Here is a 20,052-nt window from a genome sequence, read left to right on the forward strand (position 1 = left end):
ATGCCAGGACTTTGGGAGGCTGAGGCAGAAGGACTGCTCGAGTCCAGCCTGGGCAACATGGCAAAACCCTGACTCTACCAAAAATACAAAAAAAAAAACCCAACAAGGCATGATGGTGTGCACCTGTAGTCCCAGCCACTCGGGGTGGGGCTGAGGTGAAAGGACTACTTGAGCCTGGTAGGTTGAGGCTGCAGTGAGCTGTGATCGTACCACTGTACTCCAGCCTGGGTGACACAGTGAGACTCTGCCTCAAAAAAAGAAAGAAAAAAAAAAGCCAGCCAAATCGGACATAGCTGAAACGCTGGGATGAACGCTCTTCTCTGTGAAACTCAGCTGACTAATTCTTGTCCAACCATTGACAGAGAAAGAAATGGCCACTTTCAAGATAAAAGACAAGTGAACTATCAACATCAAGACTCATATGATTCAAGATATGTATATAGATAGCTTCCTTCTCCTCCCAAGAGGTCAAACAAGTAGGGTTCAAAGCTGTACCCCACCACTCAAAAGCAGTTATTATGAACACTTACTGTAGATCGGAAACCCAAACCTCATATATGCAACTTCTGGGAAAGAGCACCCAATTTTTGCTTGGGAAGCCAATTCTCCCCAGCTCTCACACTCCACTGACTCTACTCCAGGCCCGACTCCAACCCAGCTTCAGGAGTGGCATGTGAATTGGGCCTGGCCACTCAGAGCTGGACAATCTCCCTGGCCAGCTATGGGTTCTTAGATAAGCATGGTGGAGTCTGGGAACCTAGGCACAGCCTGCTGGCAAAGAGGCAGGAGCCCCCTTTCCACACTGAACATGAATTGGAAAGTTCTGGAACTGCTACAATCATCTTTTAGCCATAAGGAGAGAGAAAACTGTCTGAAGATGGCCCCATGATAGATGACACTAGTATTTAAAGAGATGGGGAAATAAAGACAGGCCAGGGAGGCTGGGTGTGGTGGCTCACACCTGTAATCCCAGCACTTTCAGAGGCCAAGGCAGGTGGATCACTTGAGCTCAGGAGTTTGACACCAGCCTGGCCAACATTGTGAAACCCGTCTCTACTAAATACACAAAAATTAGCCAGACATGGTGGCAGGTGCTTATAAACCCAGCTACTCAGGAGAGAATTACTTAAACCTGGGAGGTGGAAGTTGCAATGAGTCAAGATTGCAACACTGCACTCCAGCATGGGCAACAGAGTGAGACTCCATCTCAAAAAAAAAAAAAAAAAAAGATAGACCAGGGAGACAAATAAACACAGACAGACCAACACAGAGACAGAATAAGTCCTGGCAACACCAAATCCCTGATGATGAGATTGTCTGATCAAGACAAAACTTTTGTTAAATAAATCAATAAAGTCTCTTTTAATGTAAAACAGTAATTTCAGGGCTTCTTGCTTCAATTTTAAGACAATTATCTTCTTTTGTTCACAACAATGAATTCTAACAGACCACCAGGCCAATCTCAGACAAGAAGAATTTTAAACAATACTCATTACTCATCTTAAAAGCAACGTAGGCAGCTTATAAAATTAAAACTGGAATCCTGACTATTTTACTACTGGAATCAAGGTTTAAAGCTTACCTAGAAAATGAACAAATACAAATAGTTAATTTTTTCAAGAAAAGCAAGCAGGTACTTGTTTCAACAATCATGCATACTACAAATGGAAGAAATCACACACACACAAAAAGTCAACGGATTTGATTAGGTAAAAATTAAAAACCACTACGGGTCAAAATGATTATGCAGAAAAAGATCTGCCACAAGAATAACAAAGACGGCCAGGCTCGGTGGCTAATGCCTGTATCCCAGCACTTTGAGAGGTCAAGGCAGGTGGATGACTTCAGGTCAGGAGATCAAGACCAGCCTGGCCAACATGGTGAAACACCGTATCTACTAAAAATACAAAAATTAGCCCGGCTTGGTGGCACACACTTGTAGTTCCAGCTACTTGGAAAGCTGAGGCGGGATGATCGCTTAAACCTGGGAGGAGGCAGAGGTTGCAGTAAGCTCAGATCACACCACTGCACTCCAGCCTGGCAGACAGAGTAACTCTGTCGCACCAGAAAAAAAAAAAGGAATGACAAAGAAATGCTATTTTATAAATAAGAAGCACAGCCACATCCAAAATATCTAATAGAAACCAAAACTGACAGAAAAAAATCAAGATTGTTGTAGACTCAATACTAAAAAACTAACTGACAGCAAAGAAAACAACAAATGGTAACAGGCTTGGAAAAATTGAAACACGGTAAAAATACAAAATAAAACTTGCAATCAAATTACAACTAAAATGACAACACCCAGTACCAAGGAGGGTGAGGCCTGACTGGCACACCCGTACACAGCTGGCGTCAATACATGTTTTTCTGGGAAGCGTTTTGACAATCTTTGCCAAGAGCCTTAAATGGCCTAGCAATTCTCCTCACAGGAGCTGACCCTAGGGAAATAATTGGAATCATACACTAAAATGTGGGTATAAAGATACTCACCGTGGCAGTAATAACAGTAACAAACGACTTCAACGCCCAGCCGTGGTATCAGAGATATCACGTGGCCATTAAGGCTATTCAAAGAAAATATTTAAAGACACAAAACTGCTCATGATATAATACCAAGTGAAACGAGAGAATGCAAAATGATGCACATAGAATGATCTAAATGTGTTTTACACAGACACTCTAAATACAAAGAAAAAAGACTGGGAAGAGGTACTTCGAAACTCTTCAACAGTGCTATTTCTGGGTGATGAGATTACAAGTGATTTTTCTTTTTCTGTCCTGGGGCTAATTTTAAAAATTCTAATAGACTTATATTTCTTTATAATCAGAATTTTTTTTTTTTTTTGAGACACAGTGTCACTCTATTGCTCAGGCTGGAGTGCAGTGGCATGACACTAGCTCACTGTGGCTCTGATTTCCTGGGTTCAAGCAATCCTCCTGCCTCAGCATCTGGAGTAGCTGGGACCACCCCACACCTGGAAATTTTTTTTTTTTTTTTTTGGTAGAAACAGGGTCTCCTTGCCTGAAGTGATTCTCCTGCCTTGCCCTCCCAAAGTGCTGAGATTACAGGAGTGAGCCACCAAGCCCCACCCAAAAATCTTTTAAATTACATTTTTCAATGCAAATAGCTTTGGTTTAAATAAGCCAACATTTGGTGGATATTTCCTTGGTCCTGAGCCAGGTGCTTTGGGAGACAAAAGCAAATACTCCTGTCCTCAAGGAGTTGACGGTCCTGTGAGCTACATACGACCCAGCAAAGGGTGCTGACCACTTGCTCTACTGGTTAGTCACATGCTCACTAGTGCTAGAGACGTGGGCTCCAGGTGGTCACTACACGCCGTCTCTAACACATGTCATGTACAGAATGCACTTCCTGGCAATGAACAATCAACACAATGAACACCAGCTATCTCCAGCAACCTCTACAACCAGGGCAGACTGCCTGGCATCCACCCCCTCCTTCCTCCTTCATCACAGAAGCCCCATTTTATTCAGAAAGGCCATGTGCCAAGCTAAAAGATCACACTTCATACCTCCCTTCCATCCAAGTGGTACCACTGACTAAGTTCCGGACAGTGAGATGTAAACCCAAGTTGTAAGATGAGACTCCCACGAGAGCTCCTTCAAGGAAGGACAGGTGGTAGGGGAGAGTCCTTTTGCCCTCCTGTTTTCTCCTGTTTCCTACCTAGAACACACACATGCTGGCTAGAGCCTCAGCAGGCATCTTAGACCAACCTAAGGATAAAAGCCACGAGCTAAGGATAGCAGAGCAGAAAGATAAAGTGGACCAGGACACTGGCACTGTGGCAGAGACCCTCGCCTGCTCTGGACAGCCCAAGTGTGACCTTCTAGGAAAGATACGTTGTTCATTTAAGCCACCAGGGCCCTACCTTTGCTACCAGCAGCCAAGCACAATTCCAAACTCAAAGAACCAGTTACACTATTATCGGTATGGTAACTGCAGTGGTTTGCAGTCCCCGTTGCAAATCCCTGAGATTCCTCAGAAGTACCTATCCAAGGCCAGATGCATTGACTCACACCTGACATCCCAGCACTTTGGAAGGCCAAGACAGGCGGATAACCTGAGGTCAAGAGTTCAAGACCAGCCTGGCCAACATGGTGAAACCCTGTCTCTACAAAAATACAAAAATTAGCCTGGCATGGTGGCACAATGGCACGTGCCAATAATCCCAGCTATTTGGGAGGCTGATGCAGGAGAATCACTTCAACTCTGGAGACAGAGGTTGCAGTGAACCAAGAACATGCCACTGTATTCCAGCCTGGGTGACAAAAAAAAAAAAGAGAAAAAGAAAAAGAAATGCCCATCCAAAAGGCTGGGCTATCACCCAGACTAGAGAGCAGTGACACGATCTCAACTCAATGCAACCTCCACCTCCCAGGTTCAAGGAATTCTGCTGTCTAAGCCTCCTGAGTAGCTGAGATTACAGGCATGCGCTACCATGCCCAGCTTTTTTTTTGTATTTTTAGTAGAGACAAGGTTTCCACCATGTTGGCCAGGCTGGTCTCAAACTCCTAATCTGAAGTGATCTACCCACCTAGGCCTCCCAAAGTGCTGGGATTACAGGTATGAGCCACTGTGCCTGGTTTGAAGATTCTGACAGTTGATGATTTTTCTTTTTCTTTTTTTTTGGTAAAGACAGGATCTAAGTGTATTCCCCAGGTTGGTCTCAAACTCCTGGCATCCTGTAATCCTCCCACCTTGGTCTCCCAAAGTGTTGGAATTACAGGCGTGAGGAATTGTGCCCAATTGTTGACAATTGATTTAAAATTTTAAGAGATGGCTAGGCACAGTGGCTCATGCCTGTAATCCCAGCATTTAGGGAAGCTGAGGTGGGCAGATCACCTGAGGTCAGGAGTTCAAGACTAGCCTGGCCAACATGGTGAAACCCTGTCTCTACTGACTATACAAAAACTAGGCAGGTATGGCAGCACATGCCTATAATCTCAGCTACTCAGGAGGCTGAGGCATGAGAATTGCTCGAGCCCAGGAAGCGGAGGCTGCAGTGAGCTGAAATGACAGCATGGTGCCATTGCACTCCAGCCTAGGCAACAGAGAGAAACTCTGTCTCAAGAGAGAAAAGAAAGGCAAGGAAGGCAAGGAAGAAGAGAAAGAGGAGAGAGAGAGAGAGAGAAAGGAAAAAAGAAAGAAAGAAAAGAAAGAAGGGAAGAAGAAAGAAAACAATTTATAAAAGGTCCATATACCAAAAAGAATTGAAAGCAGGGTCTCAAAGAGATATCTGTACACCCATATTCATAACAGCATTACTTACAATAGCCAAAAGGGGAAAGCAACCCAAATGTCTATTATCAGATGAATGAATACACAAAAAAACAGCAGACATGAAATACAGAATTATTCAGCCTTAGAGGAGGAAGAGATCCTGGCACATGCTACAACATAAACCCTCAAGGACATCATGCCGAGGGAGGGAAACCAGTCACAGAAGGACAAATACTGTCTCACTCCACTTTTACAAGGTACCTACAATAGTCAAATCCATAGACAGAAAGCAGAATGGGGTTGCCAGGGGCTGGGAGGGAGGAGGATCCAGAGTACCACCCTCCATGCCATTGTTCCATGGGTTTGGAGTTTCGGTTTAGGAAGATGAAAAAGTTCTGATGGATGGTAGTGATGGTTTGCGCAACACTGCAAATGTAGGTAATACTATAAAATGATATCCTTAAAAACTTAAGTTGTCAATCATATGTTTCATATGTTTTAACCACAATAATTTTTAAAAGGTCTAAAGGCCACTGGTCTGCCCACCTCCCCTCCACAGAGGCTCATCTCCTTTCTCTGGCTTGTAGGTCTCACCCTTATCCAGCCTCAACCCCCACATCCAGTTACTTTCTCCTCAGTTGCTATGCGTGTCACAACAGCATGCCAGCATGGTTGCTTCTGCGGCCCTTGCATCATGAAATCTTATCCCACCCCAGGCCCCATCATTCATCATTCATACATTCATTCGAGACAGAGTTTCCATTCTTGAGACAGAGTTTTCCCTCTTGTCACCCAGGCTGGAGTACAGTGGCACAACCTTGGCTCACTGCCTCCATCTCCCAAGTTCAAGCGATTCTCCTGCCTTAGCTTCCCAAGTAGCTGGGATCACAGGTGTCCGCCACCACGATCAGCTTATTTTTTGTATTTTTAGTAGAGATGGGGGTTTTACCATGTTGGCCAGGCTGGTCTCAAACTCCTGACTTCAAGCGATCTACCTGGCTTAGAGATAAGCACATACATCAGGCGAAACTGCCCACTCTCAGAAAGAGGCATAGCTCCAGAGCTCCCTAAAAGCCCTTCAGTGGACACACTTTGTGATGTGATTCCCACTGTGCATGAAAGGAAACACCGCCGGGCTTCAGAAACTGTTCCATGCTGGTAGGGGTGAGGAGTGTGGGGTGGACAGGGCTTTTCACCCTCCTGGCCTACCTCCCACCTGCCTACTCTAGAGAGTGGGGTGCTGGATCTGCCCATCCCCAGGTAAAACTGCTGCAAACAGCCAACACATTCCTGAGAAGTTACTGTGAAACTGAAGGTCAGTTTCCCAAGAGAGTCCGTAAGAATGACCCAGCCAGCCAGAGGTCTATGCCTGCACCAACCTTCAAGTTCCAGGGAAGCCCTCGTGCTACTCTGTGCCTTTACTCCCCACCCTCCTTTCTCCACACATTCGTGCAGCCCCGACTTGCTGACTCCCACCACGTGTCAATCACAGTTCCCAGAGCCAGTTGGAGGTACAAAGCATTTCCTTCAAGCAACTCGGGGTCCACTAGGAGAGGAAAGATGACCAAAGGCTCAATCACTGAAGCATGTGACTTGTGTTCAGACTAATGTCAGCATGGGAACATGGGAGATGTCACGGGACCAATGTGCCTGAGAGTCTGGACTTGGGAGGCCAGTTTGCCAGGGTAGCAATCCGTAGTCTGCTGCTCAAAAGTTGTGTGACTCTGCAAAATGGGTTCAACAGAAGCACCTCATCTCATAGGGTGGTGGCTGTGAAAGAGGAATGTCAGCATCTGAAAGAGCTCACCGTGGTACCTGGCACATAGGGAGTCTTCAATCATTGGTAGCCCACGGCTGGTTCTCCCGCACAGCAGGACAGACGGCAGTAGTGACAGCAGTCAGCACAGCGGGAGGAGGAACAGCATTTACTGGATCCAGAGAGTCCTTCCTGAGTAGGTCACACCTCAAACTAAGTATTCAGGGATGAGGAAAGTCATGCAACAGAGATGGTGTAATGGGAAAAGGGTTTCAAGGCATCAACCATTGCAGTAAATAATATCCTCGCGTAATCCCAAGTAGTTGAGCACTGCTGTGGTATAAAGTACAAGAAGAAGAATAGCAAGAAATGAAAGTACAAAAGTAAAGAGGGCACCCTCAACAGATGGCTAAAGACCACTGACTTCTCCCGTACCCCACACCCTCCTCGGTCTCCCCACGGGTCTTCAAATGAAGGCTTTGAAAACAAATCCTTGAAGACTAACAACGACTGCATTTCCTTCTTCAGTTCGGTCTTTTGGTTCAACCAAACGATGTGTTAACTCTCGGAGCAACTGTGGATGCATATTTAATGAGATTTATGTCAGACTGATGTGGGAAAACAGAGATACGAAATCAAAACCCATAGTATTGGGAAATAAATATATAAAGCAGTTCTGGGCTACCTATGCACCAGGAGCAGCATATATGAGACAGAGACAGAGACAGAGAGACAGGGAGAAGGAAAGTTTTAAGTAACATTTATTCCGCCCCCCCGACCCTAGCAGAAAGAAGTCCTACAGAAACAGAAAATTGTACTTTTCCAGTAATCCCTAAATTGCTATTTATTTCTGAATCTTTACCTGTTACCATTCAGTTTCCTAGAGTTTCTATACACTGCCAAAAGAACTGTGATTTTTATGTCAGAATCTACACCCCAAGCACACACGCATACACACACACATACCCAATATACAACCCATGCTTTCATCCACCTTTTATTGTGTTTAAGTTTTCTGTTCAAAACACTGATGAAGTTTCCTTTCAATGAAGGAAATGTGGATGCAAGTCTTTTTTTACCTAGAAGTTTTTTTCAATTCTTTTCTCCGTGTTATTTTGAGTCTTGCTACTGAGTCGAAAAGCAAGAACCCTGAAAAATATCCCAGTGTTACGCAGGTGAAAATGTATCAATACAGAAAAGTAACTTGGGAAAATGAAAAGCAGAAATAGTGATTTCCATAATAAAACTCCTGACAAACTCGAGCAGTAGCGCACAGAAAAAAATCTGCCTGCACTGCTCCCATCTGACATGCCAAAAATGTACCTCTGAATGTGAAAACGGATCATTGCAGCTTCCTAACCAAATTTCAAATTAAGTACTGCAAGCCCGGGAGACAGCCTCACACAGCAAGCTAGAAACATGAGCACTGCAGGATGCCTGGCACTAGCTGGTCTCTGAGTGACTTCTGCCAACTCTGGGGCACGCCGGTGAAGGGGAACTCGACAGTTTGTGCTTATCTTCCCTAAACTTACTCAACACCAGGGACAATCAGAGAGAGACAAAGGAAAGAAAGAGTGAGCAAGTGAGCCTGTTTCTGACTGACTGCAAATGTCATCTGATAAGGTAAACCGCTTAGAAAAAAACGTTAAAGAAAAATGATAAAAGAGACAAAATTAGGGCAGGACAGAGAGTGATTCCAAGAGAAAGAGACCAAGCCAAAGATAGAGAGAGACGGAAAGAGAGGCAAAGGAGGAAGGAAGAAATGAGGGAGAGAAGTAGACATACACACACTCAGGGGAAGAGAAGGAGGAGGGAGAGGATGAGAGAGAAACACACATGGGAAGAATGAGAGTCACATTTAAGGTGGGGAGCTGAGAACCAAACAGGAAGTCGTCAACCCATCATCCATCCACTCAGCGGGGAATGAACAACTCTCCATCCAACGACCCCCAGAACCGGCCTGAAGCCAACAGCATTTAATCTCTAATAGCAAATCATTTTGAGGCATAAAATTAACAGAAACACTGGCTTAAAAAACAAACTTGGATAAGATGCCAAAAGTACACATGACTAAAGAAAAAACAGATGAATTCAATTTCAACAAAATTAAAAACATGTATGCTTTAAGGACACCATCAAGAAAATGAAACTCGCTGAATGTGAAAAAAACGTATGTAAGTCACGTATCTCTCATAAGGGTCTAGTATCCATAATACACAAAGAACTCATACAACTCAACAATAAAAAAAGACAACTAAACAAATTAAACAATGGACAAAAGACACGAAAATACATCTTTTGAAGATTTATAAATGGCCAGTAAGTCCATGAAAAGATACTCAACACCATCAACCATCAGGGAAATGCAAATCTAAACCACTGATTGGCAAATGTGAAGATACCACCTCACATCCACTTGGATGTCTACAATAAAAAAAAAAAAAAAAACAGACAATAACAAATGTTTGGTGAGGATATGTTAGAATAACCAGAAGCTTCATTCACTGCAAGTGGGAAGGTAGAGCCACTTTGACCTAGCAATTCCGCTCCTAGGTCTATGCCCAAGAGAAATGAAAAACATGTCCACACAGCTTGTACACAAATGTTCATTGCAACATTATTTATAATAACCACAAAGGGAAACCCATCAACTAATGAAAGGGTAAACAAAATGTGGTACATCCTTAGAGTGAAATGCTTTTTAGCCATAAAAAATTATGCCATCCTGATTCATGCTTCAAGGTAGATAAACCTTGAAAAACTTATGCTAAGTGAAACAAAGCTATCACAAACCACCATGCATTGTATGACTCCACTGATATGAAGCGTCCAGAAAAGGCACATCCACAGAGACAGGAAGCAGAATGGGGCTTGCCAGGCCCTGGGGTGGAGAGTGAGTGCACACAGAAATAGGCTTCTTTGTGAGGGAGGGAAAATGTTCTAAAATGGATTGTGGAGACACACAATCTCCCAAGACTACAACTTGCCAGGCTGGGACTTGGGAGGTAATTTATGAATATACTAAAAATCACTAAATCATGCACTAAATAGGTGAATTGTATGGCCTGTGTATATCTCAATAAATGAGATATAATATATTTGTACGTATTTTTTTTACCTTTCATTTTAGATTTGGGGGTACATGTGCAGGTTTGTTACATAGGTGTACTGCATTAGCTGAGGTTTGGGGTATAAATGATCTCATCACCTGGGTAGTAAGCATAGTACCCAACTGGTAGTTTTTCAAGCCCTGCTCCTTCCTTCCTCCCCCTCTAGTAGCCCCCCAGTGTCTACTGTTAGCATCTTTATGTCCAGGAGTACCCAGTGTTTAGCTCCCACTTGTAAGTGAGAACATGCAATATCTAGTTTCCTGGTGGGGCACTAATTTGCTTAGAATAACAGCCTGCAGCCGCATTCATATTGCTGCAAAGGACACAATTTCTTTGTATGGCTGTATAGTATTCCATAGCGAATATGTACCGCATATTCTTTATCCAGTCTACCACTGACGGCTACCTGGATTGACTCCATGTTTTTTCAGGTAGGCGGGAGGAAGGAGGAAGAGGGAGAAGAAGTGGGGAGGAAGAGGAATAGGAAGATGAAGACAAAGAAGAAGGAGGCATTTCCAACAAACCAAGCTGCTCTTCCATCTCTCATCCAGAACTGTGGTGACTTGAATATGAGGATCAGGGTTTCAATCTCCCAAGACTACAACTTGCCAGGCTGCGGCTTGAGAGGGCAAGCTCAGGGTAGACCACCTCCCCCTAACCAGCCTCCATGCCCCTCCAAGCCCTCACTGGGTGAGCTGTGAACTCAGTGTTGAGGCTGAAAGTGAGCACAGAGGTGTCTCCACAGGATAATATTTAGAAGGACCAATCTGTGCTGACTTCTGTGTGTCATCTCGTTTCCAGCCCCTTGAAGGGGACATTTTCTCCCCAAAGTCACCCCCTAGGCTGCAGCCATCCTGGGTGACAGAGTGTAACCCTGTCTCAAAAATGAAAAGAAAAGGTCTTTGTTGGGTTTGGGGAGAATCACACTCTCATGAATAGCCAGAACCCCAATGTTTCCACTACTCCACCATGAAGCCCACGAAAGAGTAAAAACCAAATCTCTTCTTTTGTTTACCAAAGGAAACATAAACCATGATTCAAACATTTATTTGTTTGTTTGTCTGAGGCCGAGTCTCACTCTGTCACCCACCCTGGAGGAGTACAGTGGCGCAACCTTGGCTCACTGCAACCTCCACCTCCTGAGTTCAAACAATTCTCGTGCCTCAGTCTCCCGAGTATCTGGTATTACAGGTGCATGCCACCATATCCAGCTAATTTTTTGTATTTTTCATAGAGACAGGGTTCCACCATGTTGGTGCAGCTGGTCTCAAACTCCTGGACTCAAGTGATCCTCCCACCTCGGCCTCCCAAAGTGCTGGGATTACAGGTGTGAGCCACCTTTCCAGCTAACTTGAGCATTTAAACCACATCTACTAACATGGCTTACAAGTGCATCTTCTCCTTTAATGTCCACAAGCCCTTTAAAATGTCCTCAGGCTGGGCGTGGTGGCTCACGCCTGTAATCCCAGCACTTTGGGAGGCCGAGGCGGATGGATCACGAGGTCAAGAGATCGAGACCATCCTGGTCAACATGGTGAAACCCCGTCTCTACTAAAAATACAAAAAATTAGCTGGGCATGGTGATGCGTTCCTGTAATCCCAGCTACTCAGGAGGCTAAGGCAGGAGAACTGCCTGAACCCAGGAGGCGGAGGTTGCGGTGAGCAGAGATCGCGCCATTGAACTCCAGCCTGGGTAATAAGAGTGAAACCCCGTCCCAAAAAAAGGAAAAAAAAAAAAAGTCCTCAAACAGACTTGAAGGTTTCAGTCTCAAAATATGGGCTGTCCAAGTGCCTAAATCAGAACAACTACTAAAAACCTAAACAGGGGCACACAACCAGAAAGGTTCGTGACTACTCCCAGACATGAGAACTTATGAACCCATTAAAACAAAGGGCCAGCATCTTTATTGATACCAAGCCCTCACACAGCCCAGAGGAAAAATCCTTGAAATATGCAGGCCAAAGATATGAGCTGATAATTCACCAAAAAGAAATGTGATTTATAAACACAGGAAAAAAGTATTTTATCTCCATAGCAACTCATGAATTACAAATATAACCAGCTAGGTTTTTGCCTACAGGAGTTCTAATGGCAACACCCATGAATGCTGGTGAGAGTGGCCAACAGGTCCTGCTTGCTGGTGACACTTTCAAATGGCCACAGTCCAGGGGAGCAACATAGAAATCCGAAATAGAAGTCCAAAAAACCTTAGCACTTCATTCGGCAATTCAGCCTACCAGACCACATCCTCCAGAATAACAACAAACGTAGGGAAATTCTGTACACAAAAAACACTCCCTGCAGCATTTTACAGATAGTAACAGCTTTTTTAAAAAACGCCTGCCCCGTACCCCTTTCTGTCCAACAGATCCCTGGCCAGAGATTTATTTCTCTTGACAACCAAGGGCCTCCATTTCCTTTGAAGCACCGGAACTTGCTACCACCAGCACCATGCCCTACCAATATCCAGGGCTGACCCCTGAGCAGAAGAAGGAGCTGTCTGACATCACTCACCGCATCGTGGCCCTGGGCAAGGGCATCCTGGCTGCAGATGAGTCCACTGGAAGCACTGCCAAGTGGCTGCAGTCCATTGGCACCGAGAACGCTGAGGAGAAGCAGTGCTTCTACCACCAGCTGCTGCTGAGAGCAGATAACCGCATGAACCCCTGCATCGGGGGCGTCATTCTCTTCCACGAGACACTCTACCAGAAGGCGGATGATGGGTGTCCCTTCCCCCAAGTTATCAAATCCAAGGGTGGTGTTGCGGACATCAAGGTAGACAAGGGCATGGTCCCCCTGGCATGGACAAATGTAAGACCACCACCCAAGGGCTGCATGGGCTGTCTGAGCGCTGTGCCCAGTACAAGACGGATGGCACTGACTTCGCCAAGTGGCGTTGTGTGCTGAAGACTGGGGAACACACCCCCTCGACCCTTGCCATCATGGAAAATGCCACTGTCCTGGCCCATTATGCCAGAATCTACCAGCAGAATGGCATTGTGGAGCCTGAAATCCTCCCTGATGGGGACCATGATTTGAAGCGCTGTCAGTATGTGACTGAGAAGGTGCTGTCTACAAGGCTCTGAGAGACCACCACATCTACCTGGAAGGCACCTTGCTGAGGCCAACATGGTTACACCAGGCCACATCTGCACTCAGAAGTTTTCTCACGAGGAGATTGCCATGGCAACTGTCACAGCACTGCGTGCACAGTTCCCCGCGCTGTCCCTGGGATCACCTTCCTTTCTGGAGGCCAGAGTGAGGAGAAGGCGTCCATCAACCTCAGTGCCATTAACAAGTGCCCCCTGCTGAAGCACGGGACCCTGACCTTCTCCCAGGGCCAAGTCCTGTAGGCATCTGCCCTGAAGGCCTGGGGCAGGAAGAAGGAAAACAAGAAGGCAGCGCAGGAGGAGTACATCAAGCGCGCCCTGGACAACAGCCTCGCCTGTCAAGGAAAGTACACCCCAACCAGTCAGACTGGGGCTGCTGCCAGCAAGTCCCTCTTCATCTCTAACCATGCCTACTAAGTGGAGGTGTTCCCAGGCTGCCCCCAACACTCCAGGCCCCACCCCCTCCCACACTGTCTTGAAGAGGGGACCTCCTACTCCAGGGTTCTAGGCTGGCTTGCCCATGCTCTTGCCTTCCTTATCACAGTGGTGTGCGCTGTCGTCTGTGAGTGCTAACTCCATCGCCCTTTCCAGCACGCTGCCAATAAACAGCTGTTTAAGCCGGGAGTAGGAGGAGAAGGCCCAACAATTTGAAATTGACTAGAACTCTGGTCTATCCTCTAGCTGGAATATCACACAGTTGTTACAAATTAGAGCAATGCAGTCCACATAAATGATAGAAGAGGCTTTGAGATAGACGATTAAGTGAGAAAAAAACAACATACAACACTGTATGCACAGCAGGAGTTGGCGTTTTGTTTTTTTAATTTTGTTTTGTTTTTTGAGACAAGGTCTCGATCTGTTGCCAGGCTAGAGTGCAGTGGCACAATCTCGGCTCATTGCAATCTCCGCCTCCTGGGTTGAAGCCATTCTCCTGCCCCAGCCTCCCAAGTAGCTGGGACTACACACCCAGATAATTTTTGTTTTTTTTCATAGAGAGGGGATTTCACCATGTTGGCCAGGATGGTCTCGATCTCCTGACCTCGTGATCTGCCCGCCTCAGCCTCCCAAAGCACTGGGATTGCAGGAGTGAGCCACTGTGCCCGGCCTCAACTATGTTTTTAAGAAAGTGTCTACAGAGGGGGAAAGTCTTTCAAAGGAAGTTCTGTTTCCTCATTTTCCCTAGTGAGCTGGGATAGTATGGTAGAAAGGGACTGTTTTAGAACCCAATCCAGGGATCTTTGCATCCTATTTAATCAACCTGTGCCCTCATTTCCTAATCAGACAGTTGAACCTTTATTTTTTTTATTTATTTTTTTCAGCTGGAGTTTCGCTCTTTTTACCCAGGCTGGAGTGCAATGGCGCGATCTCGGCTCACCGCAACCTCCGCCTCCTGGGTTCAGGCAATTCTCCTGCCTCAGCCTCCTGAGTAGCTGGGATTACAGGCACGCGCCACCATGCCCAGCTAATTTTTTGTATTTTTTTTTTTAGTAGAGACGGGGTTTCACCATGTTGACCAGGATGGTCTCGATCTCTTGACCTCGTGATCCACCCGCCTCGGCCTCCCAAAGTGCTGGGATTACAGGCATGAGCCACCACGCCCGGCAGTTGAACCTTTAAATGACTTGTTACCAGCATGGCACAGTGGTTCAGATCTGTAATCCCAGCACTTCGGGAGGCCTAGGTGAAAGGATCACTTGAGGTCAGGAGATCGAGACCAGCATGGCCAACATGGTGAAATCCCATCTGTAATAAAAAATATGAAAATTAGCAAGGCATGGTGGTACATGCCTATAGTCCCAGCTATGTGGGAGGCTGAGGCCGGAGAATCATTTGAACCTGGGAGGTAGAAGCGGCCGTAAGCTGAGATCATGCTACTGCACTCCTGCCTGGGCAATAGAGAATCTGTCTCAATAAATAAATAAATACAACTATTACAAGGGAAAAAAAATTATTCTTAAGAGTCACAACTGCAACTTGCAGCCCAAATCGTTTCTAGATGATAGAGTAGTATTAATGTATTCACTTTGGATTTAGTTTCCCTATTTTCTCTGCAACCTAACTCAAAGATAAGCATTTGGGGCATTCAAGGCCTACCATCTGCTCATTAGTTAAAAAACAAATGCTAAAATTTGTCTACTTGCAGCTTTGTTTGATCTGTCTCAAAATACATTGGCATTTCCCCTAATGTTGAACAGGTCCTTCCAGTATTTAGGCAAGACTGATGAACTCATTTGCAGAATGGTCCAGTTTCCACAAACAAGCTGTCACTAAAGCAAGAGGGTTAGTTTGGACTTTGAAATCCTGCTACTGTTTACCAAGGCACCTTTCCTCAGTACTACTGCGGGCCCAGCAGATGGGTTGCTAATGAAGAGAATGTGATTGTCTATTTGAAAACTATAGGCCATTTTCTGCTACTGATAAATCATGGTTTTACTCTGCCCAAACAGGAAGTCAGACACAGTTACGTTTCTCAAGTTTAAGAACAAGTTCCTGAGTCTAAAGACCAGCTTGAGAAGCCATCTTTCCGGACAGTTTGCAAGCAAATTTGGACAACTAATGAAAGCTGTCTTTTACATTTTCTTTGTTTTTGTTTAAACACTCCTAGAACAAGAGTGCACCAACTATGACCCTGAGGCTAAATCTGGGCTCACAGAAGTTTTTGTAAACAAAATTTTATTGGCATATAGCCAAACCCATTCATTTATACGAAGTCTGTGGCTGCTATGACAGCAGGACTGAGCAGTTGTGACAGAGACCCATCTGGCCAACAAAGCCAAAAATATTTACTATACAGCCTTTTATGGAAAAAGTTTGCTGAACCCTGTCCCAGAAAGAATGAAACCAGTTCCTCTGAATTACCTAGTAAGTCCAACCAGACCAGTATGAAACAGAACTGAGCTGCCTGAGTCATCTAGGTGCAACCACAGTGACCAGTACAGGTAGACGGCAGCAGTAACCTCAGCACCAGCTCAGTTCATCCCTTTTGACTTGGCTGAAGGCAAAACTACCCCAAGAACAGCAACCTTCTACCCGAATTCAAGCGCGAGGTAAACCCCTTTGACGGTAGATCTCTGAAGAACACATGAAGTATCTTCCTTGACTTTTTAGAACATCATGTGACAGTCTTTAGAAAAACAAAACAAAACACCATTCTTCAAAGGGAATTGTAAAAGATGAAAAATGGTAGGAAGAGTGTTTATTTGGGGCTATCTGATATGGTCCACTGGAGGTAAGTCACAAAAGTATCTCTATATTGGCAAAAACTCACGCTCGGTCCAACTGGCCATTTGACATCAGGGACATGAAACCACTCTCTTTCTTTGCTTCACCGCATGTACAATGTGGAAATCGGTTAGATGTGCATTTAGGTCCAGACCAGGCCTAAAATCCTAAGAGTATCCTCACCATCTCCATCACTGATTCATGCACACATCCAGATCATATTTACTGAACACCTACTACGTGCCAGGTACTATGCTGGTGCTTTAGGTATGGAGGTCAATAACACAAACAGGAATCCTGCCACCAGGGAGCTTACAGACTAGTGGAAAAACTGAAAATAAGTCAAACCACTAATAAGTAAGACCCAATGCAAATTGTGACAAGTGATCCAGAGAACACAGCTGGAATACTGAAGCGGGTGGGGGATGTTCTGGCAGAAAGGCCACAGAATGGCTCTCTGAGGAGGTGGCAAGTCCAACGTCCACGCTAACGAATGACGGCAAGCTAGCTCTGCAAGGCACTTAGGAGTTGGGGAGAAAAGTGCCCTAGGAAAGATCGGCAGGAGTCAGAAGACTCGGTGGAGGCTCCCTCGTGTGGTCACAGCGGGGAGGCAAGCTACCCCACATCTCCAGCTTTGCAATGGAGTTCCTCTGGCTCTTGACTCCCCACGTGGCCTCAGGTAGATCGAGTCTCTGTGCCCTTAGGTTTTTCACATGAACAGTGGGGAGACTCAAAAGACAGTGACTTAAGTCTGCCCAGCCCTGAGGCCAGAAAAGCATGTCATGTTCCAGGAACTGAAATGAGGTGATACAGGCAGAGAATAGCATAGGAGGGGAGCGGCGCACCAGACAGGGTTGGAAAGGTGGGCAGGGCCAAGTCAGGCAGGGTTGGGAAAGTCATGGTAAGGCGTCTGGATTTCCTTTTAATTGCCATGGGAAGTCATTGAAGGGTTTTAAGCAGGAAAATATCCTGAGCGTATCTGTATTTTTAAAAGAAAACTCTGTGTTGTGAAGAACGGAGGAAGAGGGGCCAGAGTGGAAGCAGAGAACACACAGGATACTGCTGCTGTCATGGTCTGTGCTGGAGGCAAGGTAAAGCAGCTCTACTTGACCTCGAGTGCCTACTCGGACAAACATCTATAACACTGTGCTGAGAAAGGTTTGGACGTTTAGACAGGAATCACTGGGGGAAAGTATCCTGTTTGATTAACGACGCCTGCCATGGGTGTAGAAAGGAGAATAGCAGTAACATGTCAACATCTGTCCTCCATCTCTCTATAGAGACTGAGAACATTCCAGTACCTCTAACACTACTGTGTCTACAGCTCAGCTGGGGGCTTCGTTAAAGTGCAGACTCAGAGACAATAAGGTCTGGGGTGGGGCCTGACATTCTGCATTTCTTTTTTTCTTTTCCTGACAGGGTCTCACTGTGTTGCCCCGTCTGGTCTTGAATTCCTGGGCTGAAGTGATCCTCCTACCTCAGCCTCTCGAAGTACTGAGATTACAGGCGTGAGCCAGCCCAGCAACATCCGGCATCTCTAACATTCACCCAGGTAACAAGACCACTGCTGCTGGTCCAGAGATTTTTTTTTTTAAACCGGAGTCTCACTCTGTCGCCCAGGCTGGAGTACACTGGCACGATCTCAGCTCACTGCAACCTCCGCCACCTGGGTTTAAGCAATTCTCCTGCCTCGGAATCTAGAGTAGCTGAGATCACAGGCACAAGCCATCACACCGGGCTAATTTCTGTACTTGTAGTAGAGACAGGGTTGCACCATGCTGGCCAGGCCAGTCTTGAACTCCTGACCTCAGGTGATCCACCCACCTTGGCCTGCCAAAGGGCTGGAATTACAGGCGAAGCCACCGTGCCTGGCCTCAAAGACCTCATTTTGGGCCGGGCGCGGTGGCTCACGCCTGTAATCCCAGCACTTTGGGAGGCCGAGGCGGGTGGATCACGAGGTCAAGAGATCGAGACCACCCTGGTCAACATGGTGAAACCCCATCTCTACTAAAAATACAAAAAATTAGCTGGGCATGGTAGCGCGTGCCTGTAATCCCAGCTACTCAGGAGGCTGAGGCAGGAGAATTGCCTGAACCCAGGAGGCGGAGGTTGCGGTGAGCCGAGATCGCGCCATTGCACTCCAGCCTGGGTAACGAGCGAAACTCCGTCTCAAAAAAAAAAAAAAAAAAAAAAAAAAACTCACAGAATTACAAAACCCTTAATTTTTAAAGAGTTTACCTTAATAGTGCACATTCATTTTCAGGGGGTCATTAAAAAATCATGACAACATTCTCCTGTTGCAGGGCGGTGATTCATGCTTTCTGCCAGCATCCACTTCATTTTTGGGCCTCTGCTGGTTACAACATCCCAAACTCCCAGACAGTATTAATTCAATTTATTCTGTACCTTTCTAGTGGCTGCCTATTAACATTAAACACATACAGCACTTTTCAGATCTCCAGAATGTCAAACAAGACTGTTCTTCAGATAATCTAAGTGTGAAAAGATTAATCATCACTAGGATTAATTGTTAGAAAAGAGTGGAACAACAGAGAAGTCATTTGTATGTGAGGGGTTTCGTACCTTGGATGAATTTGCCCCTTGCTAGAATGCCGGAAGATGAGGGCTGCATGCTGGCTAGTTTCCCAGTGTAAAACACAGAATGCAATTGCTTCATCTGTCTAACTGGGGTTAGTTAAAAGGCAGGAGAGCCTCTTCATTAACTCTAGTGTATTATTGTGGAGTTAACTACATTGAGGGTGGCCAAGTCAATACGGGCTGGATGCCAGAAAGTCAATACATTTTTTAACACATGAGGAAGAACAAGACTTGTTTGGGCTTTGCTGAGATCTGGTCAAATTCCTACATTAGCTCCTCAAATCTTCATGCAATGCAGGAAAGGCCTTTAACTTTGCATGCTGCCTCTACCTTACAACTTGTATCTGGGCTGACCTGGATGCTATATTAGTCTGTTTTCATGATGCTGATAAAGACATACCCAAGACTGGGCAACTTACAAAACAAAGAGGTTTAATGGGCTTACACATTACAGATTGTGGTTGGAGAGGCCTCACAATCATGGCAGAAGGAGGAACAAATCACATCTTACATGGATGGTGGCACTCAGAGAGAGAGCTTGTGCAGGGAAACTCCCATTTTTAAAAGCCATTAGATCTCATGGGACTTACTATCATGAGAACAGCAGGGGAAAGACCTGCTCCCATGATTCAATTACCTCCTACTGGGTTCCTCCCACAACATGTGGGAATTGTGGGGGTTACAATGCAAGGTGGGATTTAGGTGGGGACACAGCCAAATCATATCAGATGCCTACTGCAAAGTTTATGATACACCCAGAGCCAAGTAAAAAAGATGTCTTTTAAAGATAGATATATTAAGACTTCAGCTGTCTTTATCTCTGATCAGAAGATAATAAAAGGCATTGATATTCATATTACTGATATTAATCAAGATTAATCAATAGCAAAGGCAATGTTTGTTAGGATAACAAATGTTAGAAAGATTTTAAGAGGTCAAGATCCACAGGCTGGTTTGAAAGGTTATCGACTATCCTGCCCATGCTGAACAGAGCCAACGGTCTTCACCCT

General features: G+C 45.5%; 1 protein-coding gene and 1 pseudogene across 2 annotated transcripts in view; one reads left to right on the forward strand and one right to left on the reverse strand.

The window, feature by feature from the left end:
• SNX29 (sorting nexin 29) overlaps window positions 1-20,052 on the reverse strand; it is a 596,058-nt gene that overhangs the window by 331,249 nt on the left and 244,757 nt on the right. The gene's annotated exons all lie outside the window — the stretch shown is intronic.
• On the forward strand, window positions 12,531-13,639 carry LOC105717831 (fructose-bisphosphate aldolase A-like; annotated as a pseudogene).

The sequence above is a fragment of the Aotus nancymaae genome, unplaced genomic scaffold (genome assembly GCF_030222135.1).
Source record: "Aotus nancymaae isolate 86718 unplaced genomic scaffold, 86718_ANA_hifiasm-v0.15.2.pri h1tg000049l, whole genome shotgun sequence".
NCBI classification, from domain to species: domain Eukaryota; kingdom Metazoa; phylum Chordata; class Mammalia; order Primates; family Aotidae; genus Aotus; species Aotus nancymaae.